General features: G+C 41.1%; 1 protein-coding gene and 1 non-coding gene across 2 annotated transcripts in view; both read left to right on the top strand.

Moving 5' to 3' along the window:
* EXOC4 (exocyst complex component 4) overlaps positions 1 to 13,188 on the top strand; it is an 826,096-nt gene that overhangs the window by 741,127 nt on the left and 71,781 nt on the right. The window lies entirely within an intron of this gene.
* On the top strand, positions 8,702 to 8,808 carry LOC131763125 (U6 spliceosomal RNA). The gene has a single exon (XR_009337525.1). It is a non-coding gene; the product is annotated as a U6 spliceosomal RNA (small nuclear RNA).

The raw sequence follows: 13,188 nt of genomic DNA, 5'->3' as shown, positions 1-13,188 counted from the left end.
AAAACAGGAAATGTATAGGCCCTCAATTAGTCAAGTAGTGAAGGTCATTAATAGAAAGCACAACTATTCTATTTCTCTTTTGTTTCTGTCTTACTTAGAAAGGGGACTATTCTTCCAACGAAAGGGTAGGACAACTCGTGGTAAGAAACAGTTGTGAGGAAAGCATCAGGTGGCATCTGTCTTCCAAAGTGGAGTTCAAATATATTATCTTAGGGTGTTTACGGAAACTTGCTGAATTTGAGGAAATGTGGAGCATGTAAAATATGACAGAACACCAGATTACAGCAGATATGCCTATTCTTAAAACAGTGAAAGCTGAAGAAATTCTAGAAACTATAGACAGAAGTTTGACAATGATCCCTAGAACTGATGTGATTGTTAGCACCTAGAACAGAATGTGGTGACTGACAGGGGCCAACATGGGTCCACAGGAGGCAAAGAAAAGCATCATAGCTGCCCAAGAGCCACCAAAAGAGACTGGACAGGATTTATAATGGAGAGAATGGGGCACTGTGCATATATTTGTCTAGTTAGTGGGCAGAGACAAGTCTAGCCACAATCTCAAATGTGTATGTTTAATCTCCAAATAGATGTGAATATGTTTTTCAACTTAGCTCTTGCGTTTTATCAAACCAAGGTTTACCAAAATCACTTGTTGTTTCTCTGAAAATGAAATTCTATTAGTCCAACAGAGGGAGATATAAAAATTTAAGAATGTTATTCACTTTTTGAAAGTGAGTGTTCTGGTGAATAGCCTAAGAACACTGAGATCTAAGCCTTTATGGGTCAATACCTAGATGGTTCCTTCTAAGCTTCAGGCCTTTAACCTGGTTGCCAAAGGGCTGGTGATCCAAACCATGGAGCCCAGAAGTTGCTGCATACTTAGTGTTCTCGTGGACATGGAATATTTTAAAAGATACCTCAGTATGAAGCCGAAGCTTTTATATAGTCATTGAAAGCAGCTCCAAACTGAGTGACTTCGCTAAGATGAAAAGTCTAGGGGCTTCCCTGGTGGCGCAGTGATTAAGAATCTGCCCACCAATGCAAGGGACATGGGTTCGATCCCTGGTCTGGGAAGATCCCACATGCTGTGGAGCAGCTCAGCCTGTGCACCACAACTACTGAAGCCCAGGTGCCTAGGGCCCGTGCTCCGCAACAAGAGAAGCCATCGCAATGAGAAGCCTGTGCACCATATCGAGGAGTAGCCCACCCGCCCCCCGCCCCCTCCCCCGCTCACTGCAACTAGAGAAAGCCCGCGTGCAGCCGTGAAGACCCAGCGCAGCCAAAATTAAATACATTTAAAAAAAAAAAAATAAGTCTACTGTGTTGAGCCTATACCTTTAATCTGTGATTTCTTTAGAAAACTGCAGAAAACCCCATGGCACAGTTTTCTGAAAAATTAGACAGCACAATGGTTCTGTGAAACATTTCCTGAAGGGAAGATTGAATCTACTTTGCAAGGGAATCTTGGCGTGCATTAGTCAGAGTGAGAGCCATTTATAATTTGTTCAGTACTCAGTAAGTACCAAAACAATTATCCTACAGTTCGTGTAACTAAAATGACAAAGAGAAAGCAAGTCGTTTGTTTCCAGGTAAATATTATTTTTATTACTTGTATAGCTCTTCCTGCCACTCACCCCCATTCTACAGGAGTTGTGCCATAATTTAAATGTTTGGCCTTTATCCCTTTGTCCCATAATTGAAATGTTTGGGGCTTCCCTGGTGGCGCAGCGGTTGAGAGTCCGCCTGCCGATGCAGGGGACACGGGTTCGTGCCCCGGTCCGGGAAGATCCCACATGCCGCGGAGCGGCTGGGCCCGTGAGCCATGGCCGCTGAGCCTGCGCGTCCGGAGCCTGTGCTCCGCAACGGGAGAGGCCACAGCCGTGAGAGGCCCGCGTACCGCAAAAAATAAATAAATAAAATAAAATAAAATAAATGTTTGGCTGGCACTCGGAGGTTGCAGTACAGTGGGACGTTGTTTGCTTGTGACCAGATCCTTCCTCTTCAAAGGCAGTGGTTTGCAAACAGCTCTTTTAGCAGCAGACTTGTCCTGCCAAATCTTAACGGGTAACGAATGAAAGAGGAGCTTCTCCGACCGGAGGCGGAGGAGGGCAGAACCGAGAGAATGGAGATTGGGCGATTAGGAACGCTGTGGAGCACATCCTGAAAATCCTTGCCTCTGGGGTTATGACAGGCCATCGAAGGGGTGGCCCGGGGATCCTTGGTGACCCTTCATCCTGCTCCAGCTGTGCTCTGAGATCTGAGTTGCCTTAGTTCAGAAATATCTCATGAGCAGAAGATTATATTTATTCACCAAGGCTCAGTCAGGAAAACAGAAGCCATTTTAGGGATTTCAAGCAAGAGGGAATTGAATACCAGGAATGAGATGTTTTAAAAATTGCTAGAAGGGCTTAGAAAATAGTTGGAAGGAAGCAAAGAGCAAGGAAAACTAGCGGCTGGCTTGCGGGGAAATGAAGAAATACAGCAACCGCGCCAGTGGTTTCACCTGCCTGCAGTCAGGAAGCAGCTGTTGCAGGAGCTCTCCTGGAAGCTGCCGCCAAGCCTCTTATTTGCCATCTGCTTGAGCATCTTTCTCCCACTGCAAGAGGAGAATGATGCCCTCCCTTTCTTTTCACCTTCCATGTCTTTCGGGAGTGCCTCTCACTGGCAGAATCTAAACTCCAAACCCTACTGGCAAGAAGTTGGAAAATGTCATTCCTGTGCTTCCAGGAAAGGGGCTGGGGATGATGCCAAGGTGACAGCAGACAAGGGTACAGAGTATTTGCCCATCTCACTTTCTATAGTAACTTGCATCTAGGGTGATAGCAAAGGGAACATAGTCCCAAGAAAGCAAATAAAATCACAAGTCTCCTATGATGGTAAATATAGAAACCATCTTTCCAAAATAAGCCTGATTGAGCTGTTTTAGCCTTAATAGAAGACCTGACTTGTCAGTGTCTTTATGTGCATATGGAGATAATTTATGACGCAATTTCAGTCTCTTCAAGTGAAGTCGCAATTTCTGTCATTTCAGGTCAAAATTTCAGTCTATATGGATTCATCATCATTACTCCCTAACCTCTACCACATAGACACATACTCATGTGTATTTCTTCTCTCTCCTCATAGTGCCTTTGGCAGGAGGGAAAATAAACTGTGACCATGATATAAATGCTAATTCACAATATAAATATAAATATTACCTTTCCAGCCCTATGTGAGTAAGGAAGACCTGATCTCTCAAAAACACAATTTCAAAGCTTTTTTGAACATCCTTTTGAACCCCTAAGATAACACCCAAGTTCACTTTGCTAAAGAATCAAGTACTGGGGACATCCTTTTCTTGAAAAGAGAGATCCTTGTCATTCCTCCCTCAAAATAAGGTGAGAAAGACTACTTGATCTCCTCCCAAGCTGCTTTTGAGTGTCATTCCTTGCTTTCCCACCAAACTACCACCTCCTCTGCCTGCCTGAAATGCCCTCTTTTACTGGATTTGCAGCCCTGAAGAAAATCATTCTCCTCTTTTTGTGGATGAAAAGAGCAAATTTAAGCCTGCCACCCTGAATCCTTTTTTTCCTCCTGCATGTCTCCACTGATTTGAACATTGAGAGAATTCTGTAGTGTTCTCAGACCTTTGCAGTTCCTTATTTTAAGGTCAAAATGTCATGAGTTTATACAGTTTGAATGTCTTAATATCTCAACATGTCATTTCCTTTCTGTCCGTTAGCCACAGGAGCAACTAAGCCCACAGCTGTCTGGTTTTTTGCAAGGTGTTTTGATGAGTAAGGAGATGAGTCTAGGAGTTTCACTCTTCCAGAGTTTCCACTAGGAGATCCAACAATAATAGCGTAGATTTACTGAGCCCTTATTATGTACTAAACATTGTTCTGAAAGCTTTATGTGCTTTATATCATTCAATCCTTACCAAGACCTTTGGAGGCTGAAACAATAACTGCTCCAATTCAAAGTTTTCACAGTTTTCCCAGGGTTATTCAGTTGAGTTGAGTCAAGTGGTCGAGTCAGAATTTAACCACTACTTTCTGAGCCTAAACATAGGTAGTTAACCCCAAAGAAATGTTGTGGTAGGTAGAAAGATCAGGTGCATAATTAATATGAGAACCATATTCTTTTACTTCAGGAAATAAAATTATTTAGATTTTCAGGCAATATCCTGAAATTATGTCATCACCTGATAGGTAAATGATTGCTTCTCTATATAGCTTACCCTTAACTGGCGTAAAAACAGATGATTCATCTTTTGGTTTTTAGAAAGTTGAATTCTGGAAGCATCTCTGTGAACTGTTAATTATCCTAGGGATTATGTGGCAAGGCCAGAATGGATGTGTGAACAGTATTCATGTGTTACTAATGTATAAAGACAGAAGTATGGCTGTGTATTATGAACCTTCACAAGGCACTAGTCAGTAGGTGTGTGGTACCCATTCATCAGTTTAGCCCGCACAGGGAATATCTGACCCAAGAGAAATGAAAGGGGAGCTACTTAACTGTCATTTTTTACTGCATCCTGGAGAAGTGGCCACGCGTGTCCTCACTGAGTAGCAATTCTCTCAGCAAGGTTTACATCTCAAACCCTGCACTGTGTGTTAGCAAGTTAATTCTCTCCATATTTCTTACTTCCAGCCTGCTTCAAAGGGAGCTGTCACCAACTACACAGCTGGTCTCGGTGATCGTCTGTGTGCTTGGGGGCTGGGTCAAGTCTGTCTTGCATTTAAGTCAGTTGTCTGTGTGTTATCCACATAGCAATAGGATCAGCGTGACCAGTGCTTCTAGAATTCTACCTATTTTTCTCTGCAGTAATAGTAGCTCATCAGGTTTTGCCATTAAATGCATAAAGCTAGTATAATCGTTCCTTTACCCGAAGCTATAGATAAAGGAGAAGAATACTGGGTTTTTGTCATTTTTTTCATTCAACACATCGTTATTGAATATGTAATAGTAGTAGTAATAGTAATTGCCATATATTAAACCCTTGTGCGCCAAACGCTATTCTAAGTGTTTTTATATTTTCTCATTTAATATTCAGAATCCCATGAGGTAGGTATGAGGATTCTCCTTTTACAAGTGGAGAATCTGTGATGGAGAAGTTCACCCAAATGGTATATGAGAAAGTCAGAATTTGAACTCAGGTCTGTCTCCAAAGGGTACCATCTTGTTCATTGAACTTGATACTTGACTGCTGGTTGCAGAAACTGCTTTATAGCTGAGGCTTTGTAACTGGGGCTACAAAGATAAAAGTGAGGCTGTACTTGCTGTCAGTCAAGAAGGTAATGTTTATTTCTCAACTTGGCCCAAATTTATGAATGATGCAGCTGCCTGAGCAGGAAACTCGTGAAAAAAGGCAAAGAAAAAATTAAAATGAAGAGAGATGGCATATAGGATTTTCATTTTAAATCCTTTAGTTCTATCTTTATTTGTGGCACTTTTTTGCTGTCATATTGGGTTACATGCTTTACTTCCGTTTGGTTCAGTTTTACATTTGTAAATGGACCTAATGTTTCTAATTTACCCAGCGAATAAGCCATCCCCTAAGGCTCTTTGGACGTTTTACAAATGCAAAGCTGGAAGGATCCTGTTTGAACACATGCATAAATGTTATCGCTTTGCTGTATATTTTTGCCTCTAAAATTCTGTTAAAACTTAAATCTGTGTCGTTTTGGGGTTTTTTTTGCGGTACGCGGGCCTCTCACTGTTGTGGCCTCTCCCTTCGCGGAGCTCAGGCTCCGGACGCGCAGGCTCAGCGGCCGTGGCTCAAGGGACCAGCCGCTCCGCGGCATGTGGGATCCTCGCGGACCGGGGCACGAACCCGTGTCCCCTGCATCGGCAGGCGGACTCTCAACCACTGCGCCACCAGGGAAGCCCATCTGTGTCGTTTTTCACCAAAATATCTGGTTAAGTATTTATTAACATTTTAAGATGCTCTTTGATGCAGGGTTTTACAGGAATACAAAAAGCTTACAAAGTCCATGGAAATCTAAGATAGCTCTATAATAGTGTCTTTCAACACAAGGACAGGAGCTATTCATTAATGTTTCCCCCCCTTTCTCTTTCATATCTGGCAGGACCTGAATTGGCCATACCACACGCCTTTTTAGTAGATGATTAGGTTTTTACCAAGCCTCAGTGAGGATTATTTGGAATAAAAGAAAAATCAGTCTTAATGTTTCCCCCCAGGACTGAAAGAGACTGAGGTCTGTTCTGTCATTCCCAAGGTGTAAAAACCATGTGTGTGTGCCGTTTGCACTGCATGGAGATAGGAGTCTAATGCTAAATGTAATGGAGGTCCAGGGCCTGCTCAAGCTTGTGACCATCAAGCACTGTTTCGTGAGTAACTGGATGTGATTTTCCCAACATGGAGCTCTGCGGTGTGTAGGATAAACTGTTGGCTCAGAATTGGCCTCTCTCCTGTGGTAGCCTAAGGAAACAGCTATCCTTTTTTACCTTGGTTCTTATTTTTGCTTTGTTCTTCACAATGGGCCTCACACAAATCTCCTTTGCTTTACCTATATAGGTCAGTATTTGGCATAATTCTGCAGTTTCAAACACTCATAGGCTTTCTAGAGCTTCAGTTTTTTACCCTGAAATAGAATAATGTCACAGGCTACTAAACTATTTGGAAAACACAGGTTAACAGCATTTGGAAGATATAATGGGAAAAAAAAGTTATGAAATTCTTTGGTTTGTTCTTAACTTGAAGATTAAATTCAGTAGGCATCATTGCTGAGTGTAAAGAAGAGCTATAGATCATGAGAGATGCCAGGAAGAATAAGTTATTGCCTTTGTTTTCATGGATCTCACAGTCTACCAGGGATTCTATAGGCAAATACAGTACAAGATGAAAGTGGTGAGGCTGAAAGAGGGGGGCAGAGAGTTACTCAAGTTCAGGAGACGGTCCCTAGCCTTGTGGCACGTGCTGTGTTAGGGACCACATTGCCCATTTGGTCCTCATAACAACTCTCCGAGTTGTAGAGATGAGGAAGACGAGGCTCGGGGTTGTTAAGAAATGTGTTCTAGAGGTGATTAAAAAGTGGGAGAATAGATTTTACTCCTTTGGGAAACAATAGAAAAGAGTATGGTTTCACAGAAATGAAAATTACTCTTAAGCACCATCCATAAAATTAAGTGTAAGTTATTTTTTTTAATTGAAGTATAGTTGATTTACAATGTTGTACAGCAAAGTGATTCATATATATATATATATATATATATATATATATATATATATATATATTCTTTTTCAGATTCTTTTCCATTAAAGGTTATTACAAGATTTTGACTAGAGTTCCCCGTGCTATACCGTAGGACCTTGTTGTTTACCTATTTTATATATAATAGTATGTATCTGTTAATCCCAAACTCCTAATTTATGCCTCCCCCATTTCCCCTTTGGTAACCATAAGTTTGTTTTAAGTGTCTGTGAGTCTATTTCTGTTTTGTAAATAACTTCATTTGTATAATTTTTTTAGATCCCACATATAAGTCATATCATATGATAATTGTCTTTGTCTGTCTGACTTATTTCACTTAGTATGATAATCTCTAGGTCCATCCATGTTGCTGCAAATGGCAAAAGTGCAATTTCTTTGTAAAAGCTGGTCTTCGGGTTCTTTTGGTGTAGGTTTTGTTTTGTTTTTGTTTTTGCCTTATAATAATACATTCCCAAATGAGTTTTATTGAACATCTGGGACATTGGGCTGGGCAGTGAGTGGGACAGGCATATTTTTTCAGCCCCAAAGAGTTACTATCTACAGTTAGGAGACTATAGGACATTTCAGAGGAGAGAGAGGGGAGTGAGAGGGAGAGGTTCCAAAGAATGCTAAGAATTTACATTGCCCATCGTCTTATGATTAATAATGGGAAAAGATGCAACATGTTTACATGTTACAGTTTTTAAACATCTCTTTCATTTGCCCTTCTTCCTCTATAAGGGTGGACAAAAAAGAGCCCCCTTCCAGAAGCAGCAGTGAAAAGGCTTAGCATTCTTGTTGCATGGCTATGAGATACAAAAGGATTCATTGGTTGGGTGTGATGCTTCATAGAGCAGGCTGTATTTCCAGAGCTGGTTAAACACATGTGTATGCATTGTACATACAGGTTCTAATCTGAATAATGCACAATATGTCCCCATACTTTACAATCATAATTTTATAGGTCAAGGAGCAATTTGAGTCAGCATTTTGGTTTTCAAAATCGATTGAATTTGCTAGTTTAAACCCAAAATTTCTAAAGTAATCAGGACTGAAAAGAGGTAGTTACAGTTTGGGGACAGAAGAACCATTGCTTCTGAAGTAGGAAGCAAAGTGGAGAGAACCTACCAAACATGTTTCTTAGATAAGGCCCATACTTACGTAGCAAAGAACTTAAAACTAGGTTCTAAATTGTTAGGAGAATGGGAAAGAGTGACTATATGACTTGATAATAGTGGCTAAAGCTAGGACTGTTGGCAAAGAGTAGCTAGGTGTTAAAAATGTGTTTCAGGATAGAGCCAGAGTGATCAGAAGAATCACCATGAAATTTTAGCTTGGAGTAATTGGCTTAGTTAAGGAGGAGGAACATCTCTATCATAAGAAAATTCAAATTAGATGCTAAAAAGACAGTAGATACTTTAGCATGTGAAGATTACCTTTCCATACCAGAAGCCAGTAGGTTTCATAGATAAATAATTTATTTAAGAATACTTAGAGTACTCGCTTCGACAGCACATATACTAAAATTGAAACGATACAGAGAAGATTAGCATGGCCCCTGTGCAAAGATGATGCGTAAATTCATGAAGCGTTCCATATATTTAAGCAAAAGAAAAAAAGAATACTTATAAGTGCCTACTGTGTACAAAGCACTGGGGTGGAGGAAGGTTAGCATACATATGCTGCAAATAATTTAAGGGAATGAATAAAAAGTGGGGATAGTGGTGCAAAGTTAAGAAGGGTGAGGATAGAGCTAGCTGGCATTAGAGTTCCAACTTGGAACTGTGGTATTATTATAGTGTAGGACACTTTTAAATCCTACCCTAGTGTTGGGCTCGATAGTAGCATATCCCATAGGTATTAAAGGAGAAAAAAGAGGTTAGATGGGGGTCTCCTGTCACAGCCCCCATTGACTCTGTAAGCCCCACGAGTTCTTGGTGTCACAGGCTAATCAGCATCCTAATGTGTGCCGGATTACAGCATCAAAGGATCTCAAAATTATTTCCAAATTCTAATAATACATTGCTCTAAGAGTTAAGAAGGTCCTGTTACCACAATTTTCTAAATAGGAAAACTGAAGATTGAAAACTAAATAATTTTATCCCAGGTTCAAGCAGAGATCATTATGTGGTATCTGTACAAATAGGAAGAGGAGTCAGAAATAACGATTATACCAAAATTTGATCTTCTAAACTGTTTTCCAGTGAGAAAATCTCATGAGATCATTCTCCATTGTCTCTTCCCATCTTCTAAAAAGTTTGAATTCACAGAGTTAACCTTACTTTTCCTGCTATGACCATCTTCCCCTTTTCAATTTATCACTTTCCTGACAGCTGATACTAGTGTAAGCTAGTATTGCAACAATTTTAGATAATATTGCAGATGCACAAGGACATCCTCCTATGAATCAATTAAAGAAGTCACAGTAAGTTGCCATTGAAAGTGTAGCAGCTGCATCCTTGAAAACACATGCTCTTCTGGGTCTGAATGAGTTCAATTTTGACTAATTTTAAGACCTAAACAGATTTCAGTCTGGTTAATATTAGGATGTGGAACCACTTGAGACATCCTAATGTCCTAGGCTGATTGCTTCTCCGTGACAGTTAGTATATGGCTTTCCTTGAGAGATGCTGAGTATTCGATATGCCAGGGATTTTATTTCAATAGAAGAGAGGGACCCCCACGTCTTGGCTTCAGGAAGGTGGACTCATGAAATCAAGGTGACTTCTAAAGGCAATACAATTTGTAGAAAAAGTACTTAGGCTGTAGGGATTGGCCAGAATTGTCTTAAATTGAACTTTTGCAAGATTCCCAGACAGCCCAGGAAACCAGCTGTACTAAATTACTTCCCTATCCCTACTCTGTCCCTAGGATATACTCAAGAAACTAAAGTGAAAGTTACAGTTGTAAATGGCAAGTCATTCCTTCTCCTGCCTGATCTTTATCAATCTGTTATGATATGAATTATTTGTCATGTTATATTGGTCAATTAAATCATTTGTTCTGTTCAAAAAGGCCTTGATCAAGCTCCCGTAATGCCTCCTGTTTTTCTGCTGGCCCTGAAAGTGTGTGTGTGTGTGTGTGTGTGTGTGTGTGTATAAAATCCCTTACTTGAAGGAGTTAATGATCTGGTAGGGATACATACTGATAAACAGATAATATCAATGGAATATGATAACGAATAGAACTGTGTGAAGAACACAGCCAGAGGAACAAGTGACCCTGCCTGGAGAATCGGGAAAGACTTTCTGAGCCAGAAAGCATGAATAGTTCAGAAAGAGGAATAAGAGCCATCAAAGGTATAGAATCCTAAAACACCATAATATCTTTAGGGAATTTGCTTTAAAAGGGTGGCAGGTCAAAGGGCCCAGAGTTGCAGAAGAGAGCAGTTGGAGAGGAAGGAGAAAGTGATGAAAGATGGAGAAAAACTGAGGTGTTGGGCAGAAACCACAAATCATGGAAAAGCCTTGCGAAGGAGCTTCACGATATAAGCAATGGGAAACATTGCTACTGTTTTTACAAGTAAGTGACATAGTCAAATTTTGTGTCTGAGATAAATAATTGTTTAACTTATATTTAATTAGCTAAACGTGGAAGATTGAAGTAAGGTAGGGGCCAGGCATTGAGGCAAAGACATCAGTTAGGAGACGATTGCAGTAGTCCATGGAAGAGATGAGGGCTCCACCAAGAAAGTGAGCAGATACAGAAATGACAAAATATATTAAGAAAACATTTAGGAAATAAAGTTGGCAGAAATTAGTCCTTGCTGAGGGGAGTGAGAGAGGAGAGAGAGGAGATTACGCTCAGTATTTGCAGCTGAGATTTCCTAGATTTATATACCACCGATAGAAAGAGAATTCAGCATAAAGAGCAGATGCTAAAGATAGACTTCAGTTTTGAACACATTGCATTGGAGAGGCCTGCGGGATGTACAGTAAAGATAGCTTGCAGACAGTTGATCGAATGTAGTTTAGGAGTCAGCAATTCCAAGATAATAGCAAAAACCATGAAAAGTGATGAGCTCACTCAGAGAGGGCATATAGAATGACAAGCAAGGGAGGCCAATAGAGAAAAAAATCCCTGGGAACCCCAGCATTTATGGGTGCGCTAAAGGAAGAGGATCCAGTGAAGGAAATTATTAAAACAGTGGCAGAGAGATGAAAGGACACCCAGAGAATTGTGGTGCCATACAAGCCAAAAGAAAACAGAATTTCAAGAAGGAAATGGGCAGTCCTGTGGAATGTAGCAGAGAGACTTTCTGAGGGTAGGATTGAAAACTGCCCGATGGATTTGGCAATTAAGGTACCATTGGTGACTATTATCAGAATAATTATTTAATAAACAGGTGAAAGCAGAAATCAGATTATGGCACATGGAAGAATTAATGGAAGGCAAGACTATGGAGAAAGCAAATGCTGACAGTCCTTTTGAAGTCTTAATAAGAATCTGAGGGACCTCCTTGTTGGCACAGTGGTTAAGAATCTGCCTCCCGTTGCACTGGACATGGATTCAAGCCCTGGTCCGGGAAGATCCCACACGCCATGGAGCAGCTAATCCTGTGTGCCACAAATGCTGAAACGCACGCTTTACAGCCCGTGAGCCACAACTACTGAGCCCACGTGCCACAACTACTGAAGCCCGCGCACCTAGAGCCCGTGCTCCACAACAAGAGAAGCCACCACAACGAGAAGCCCACGCACCGCAACCAAGAGTAGCCCCCGCTCGCCACAACTAGAGAAAGCCCGCGCACAGCAACAAAGACCCAAGGCAGCCAAAAATAAATAAATAAATAAAGTATTTTTTTTAAAAAAAGGAATCTGAAGTGCTCAAGAGAGGAGTTAAGACAGTGGGAAGGACAAAGTGGCTGGGGAGCACAGCCTGAATCTGAGAAAGTTGCTGAGAAAGAGAAAGGAGCTGGCCAAGTACTAGTGAAGGATTGACAGGTGGTAGTGAAGACTTTTGGGGGATTAAAATCCAGAAAAATGTTAGTGGCAACAGTCTGTACTTTGTTCTGTTTTCCTGTCAAAAGATGAGTCACAGAATTGACCCAAGATTAGATCAGGTTGCCCCAGAAGAATCTACCTAGAGGGTCATTGGCCAGACAGTGGCATATGGCCACCTCCAGCCACAAGCAAGGCTGGGAATGCAGACATTTAGCTTCTCATAGCGTACCGTGGAGTGAACAAGAGAGAGCTGGCAATATCTGTTGGTTCACCTAACAAGCAGTGTCTGCCCCAGAGACCAAGGTTCAGCATCCTCATATAAACCAACCAATTTAGCACAGAGAGCCACAGTCACATTGACACAAATAGTTAGGCGTCTCGGAGACGCACGCTTTTATGCAGTGGCTGTAAGAGGAACAAGGATACTTTGAATGATCTGATGTGCCCCATCCCCAGTATTAGAAAAACAGCTCAAAGTGCATATCTTAATAAAATAATCAACTACCGATATTGTTAAAGCCTAATATAAGTGGGCTCCGCCAATGTGAAGAGCGATCCCTGAGATAAATATACAGCCACGAACCTCTGAAAGAGTGTGGGTGTCCAGTAACCTCCTATCTTGACTATAATCTCCCAAGCAGATTCTCTCAGCATTGCTTTTTCGTAGATTTCCATTTGACATTTGAGAGCTGGGTAATTGTTTTGTGTTGGCTTTGCCATGCGCAGCACTTCTTTTCTCAGTATATTCCTTCTTGTTAAGAAAACTTCATAAATGTCAGCGAGCCCTGAGGAATTCTCAGACCAGCTTTTCAGTGGAGCCCGGGGCATCAGTTTTCATGTGCTTTACTAAAATGTTATTTTTCCTGTAGATTACAGTCTAGCTAAATGTACAGCATGCTGCTATTCTAAACTACTTCTACCTCACCTCTACCTTGCAAGTTTTATGTAGACTGCTTTCCTGGCTGTTAACTTACTCTACTTGGATTCTTTTTTTTTTTTTTTTTTTTAATTTGCAGAGTTTGGCCAGTTAGCTGCTACAC

The sequence above is a fragment of the Kogia breviceps genome, chromosome 9, assembly GCF_026419965.1.
Source record: "Kogia breviceps isolate mKogBre1 chromosome 9, mKogBre1 haplotype 1, whole genome shotgun sequence".
Taxonomy (NCBI): domain Eukaryota; kingdom Metazoa; phylum Chordata; class Mammalia; order Artiodactyla; family Physeteridae; genus Kogia; species Kogia breviceps.
Note: the sequence above shows the minus strand (reverse complement) of the source record. Positions and strands in the feature narration are given on the sequence as shown.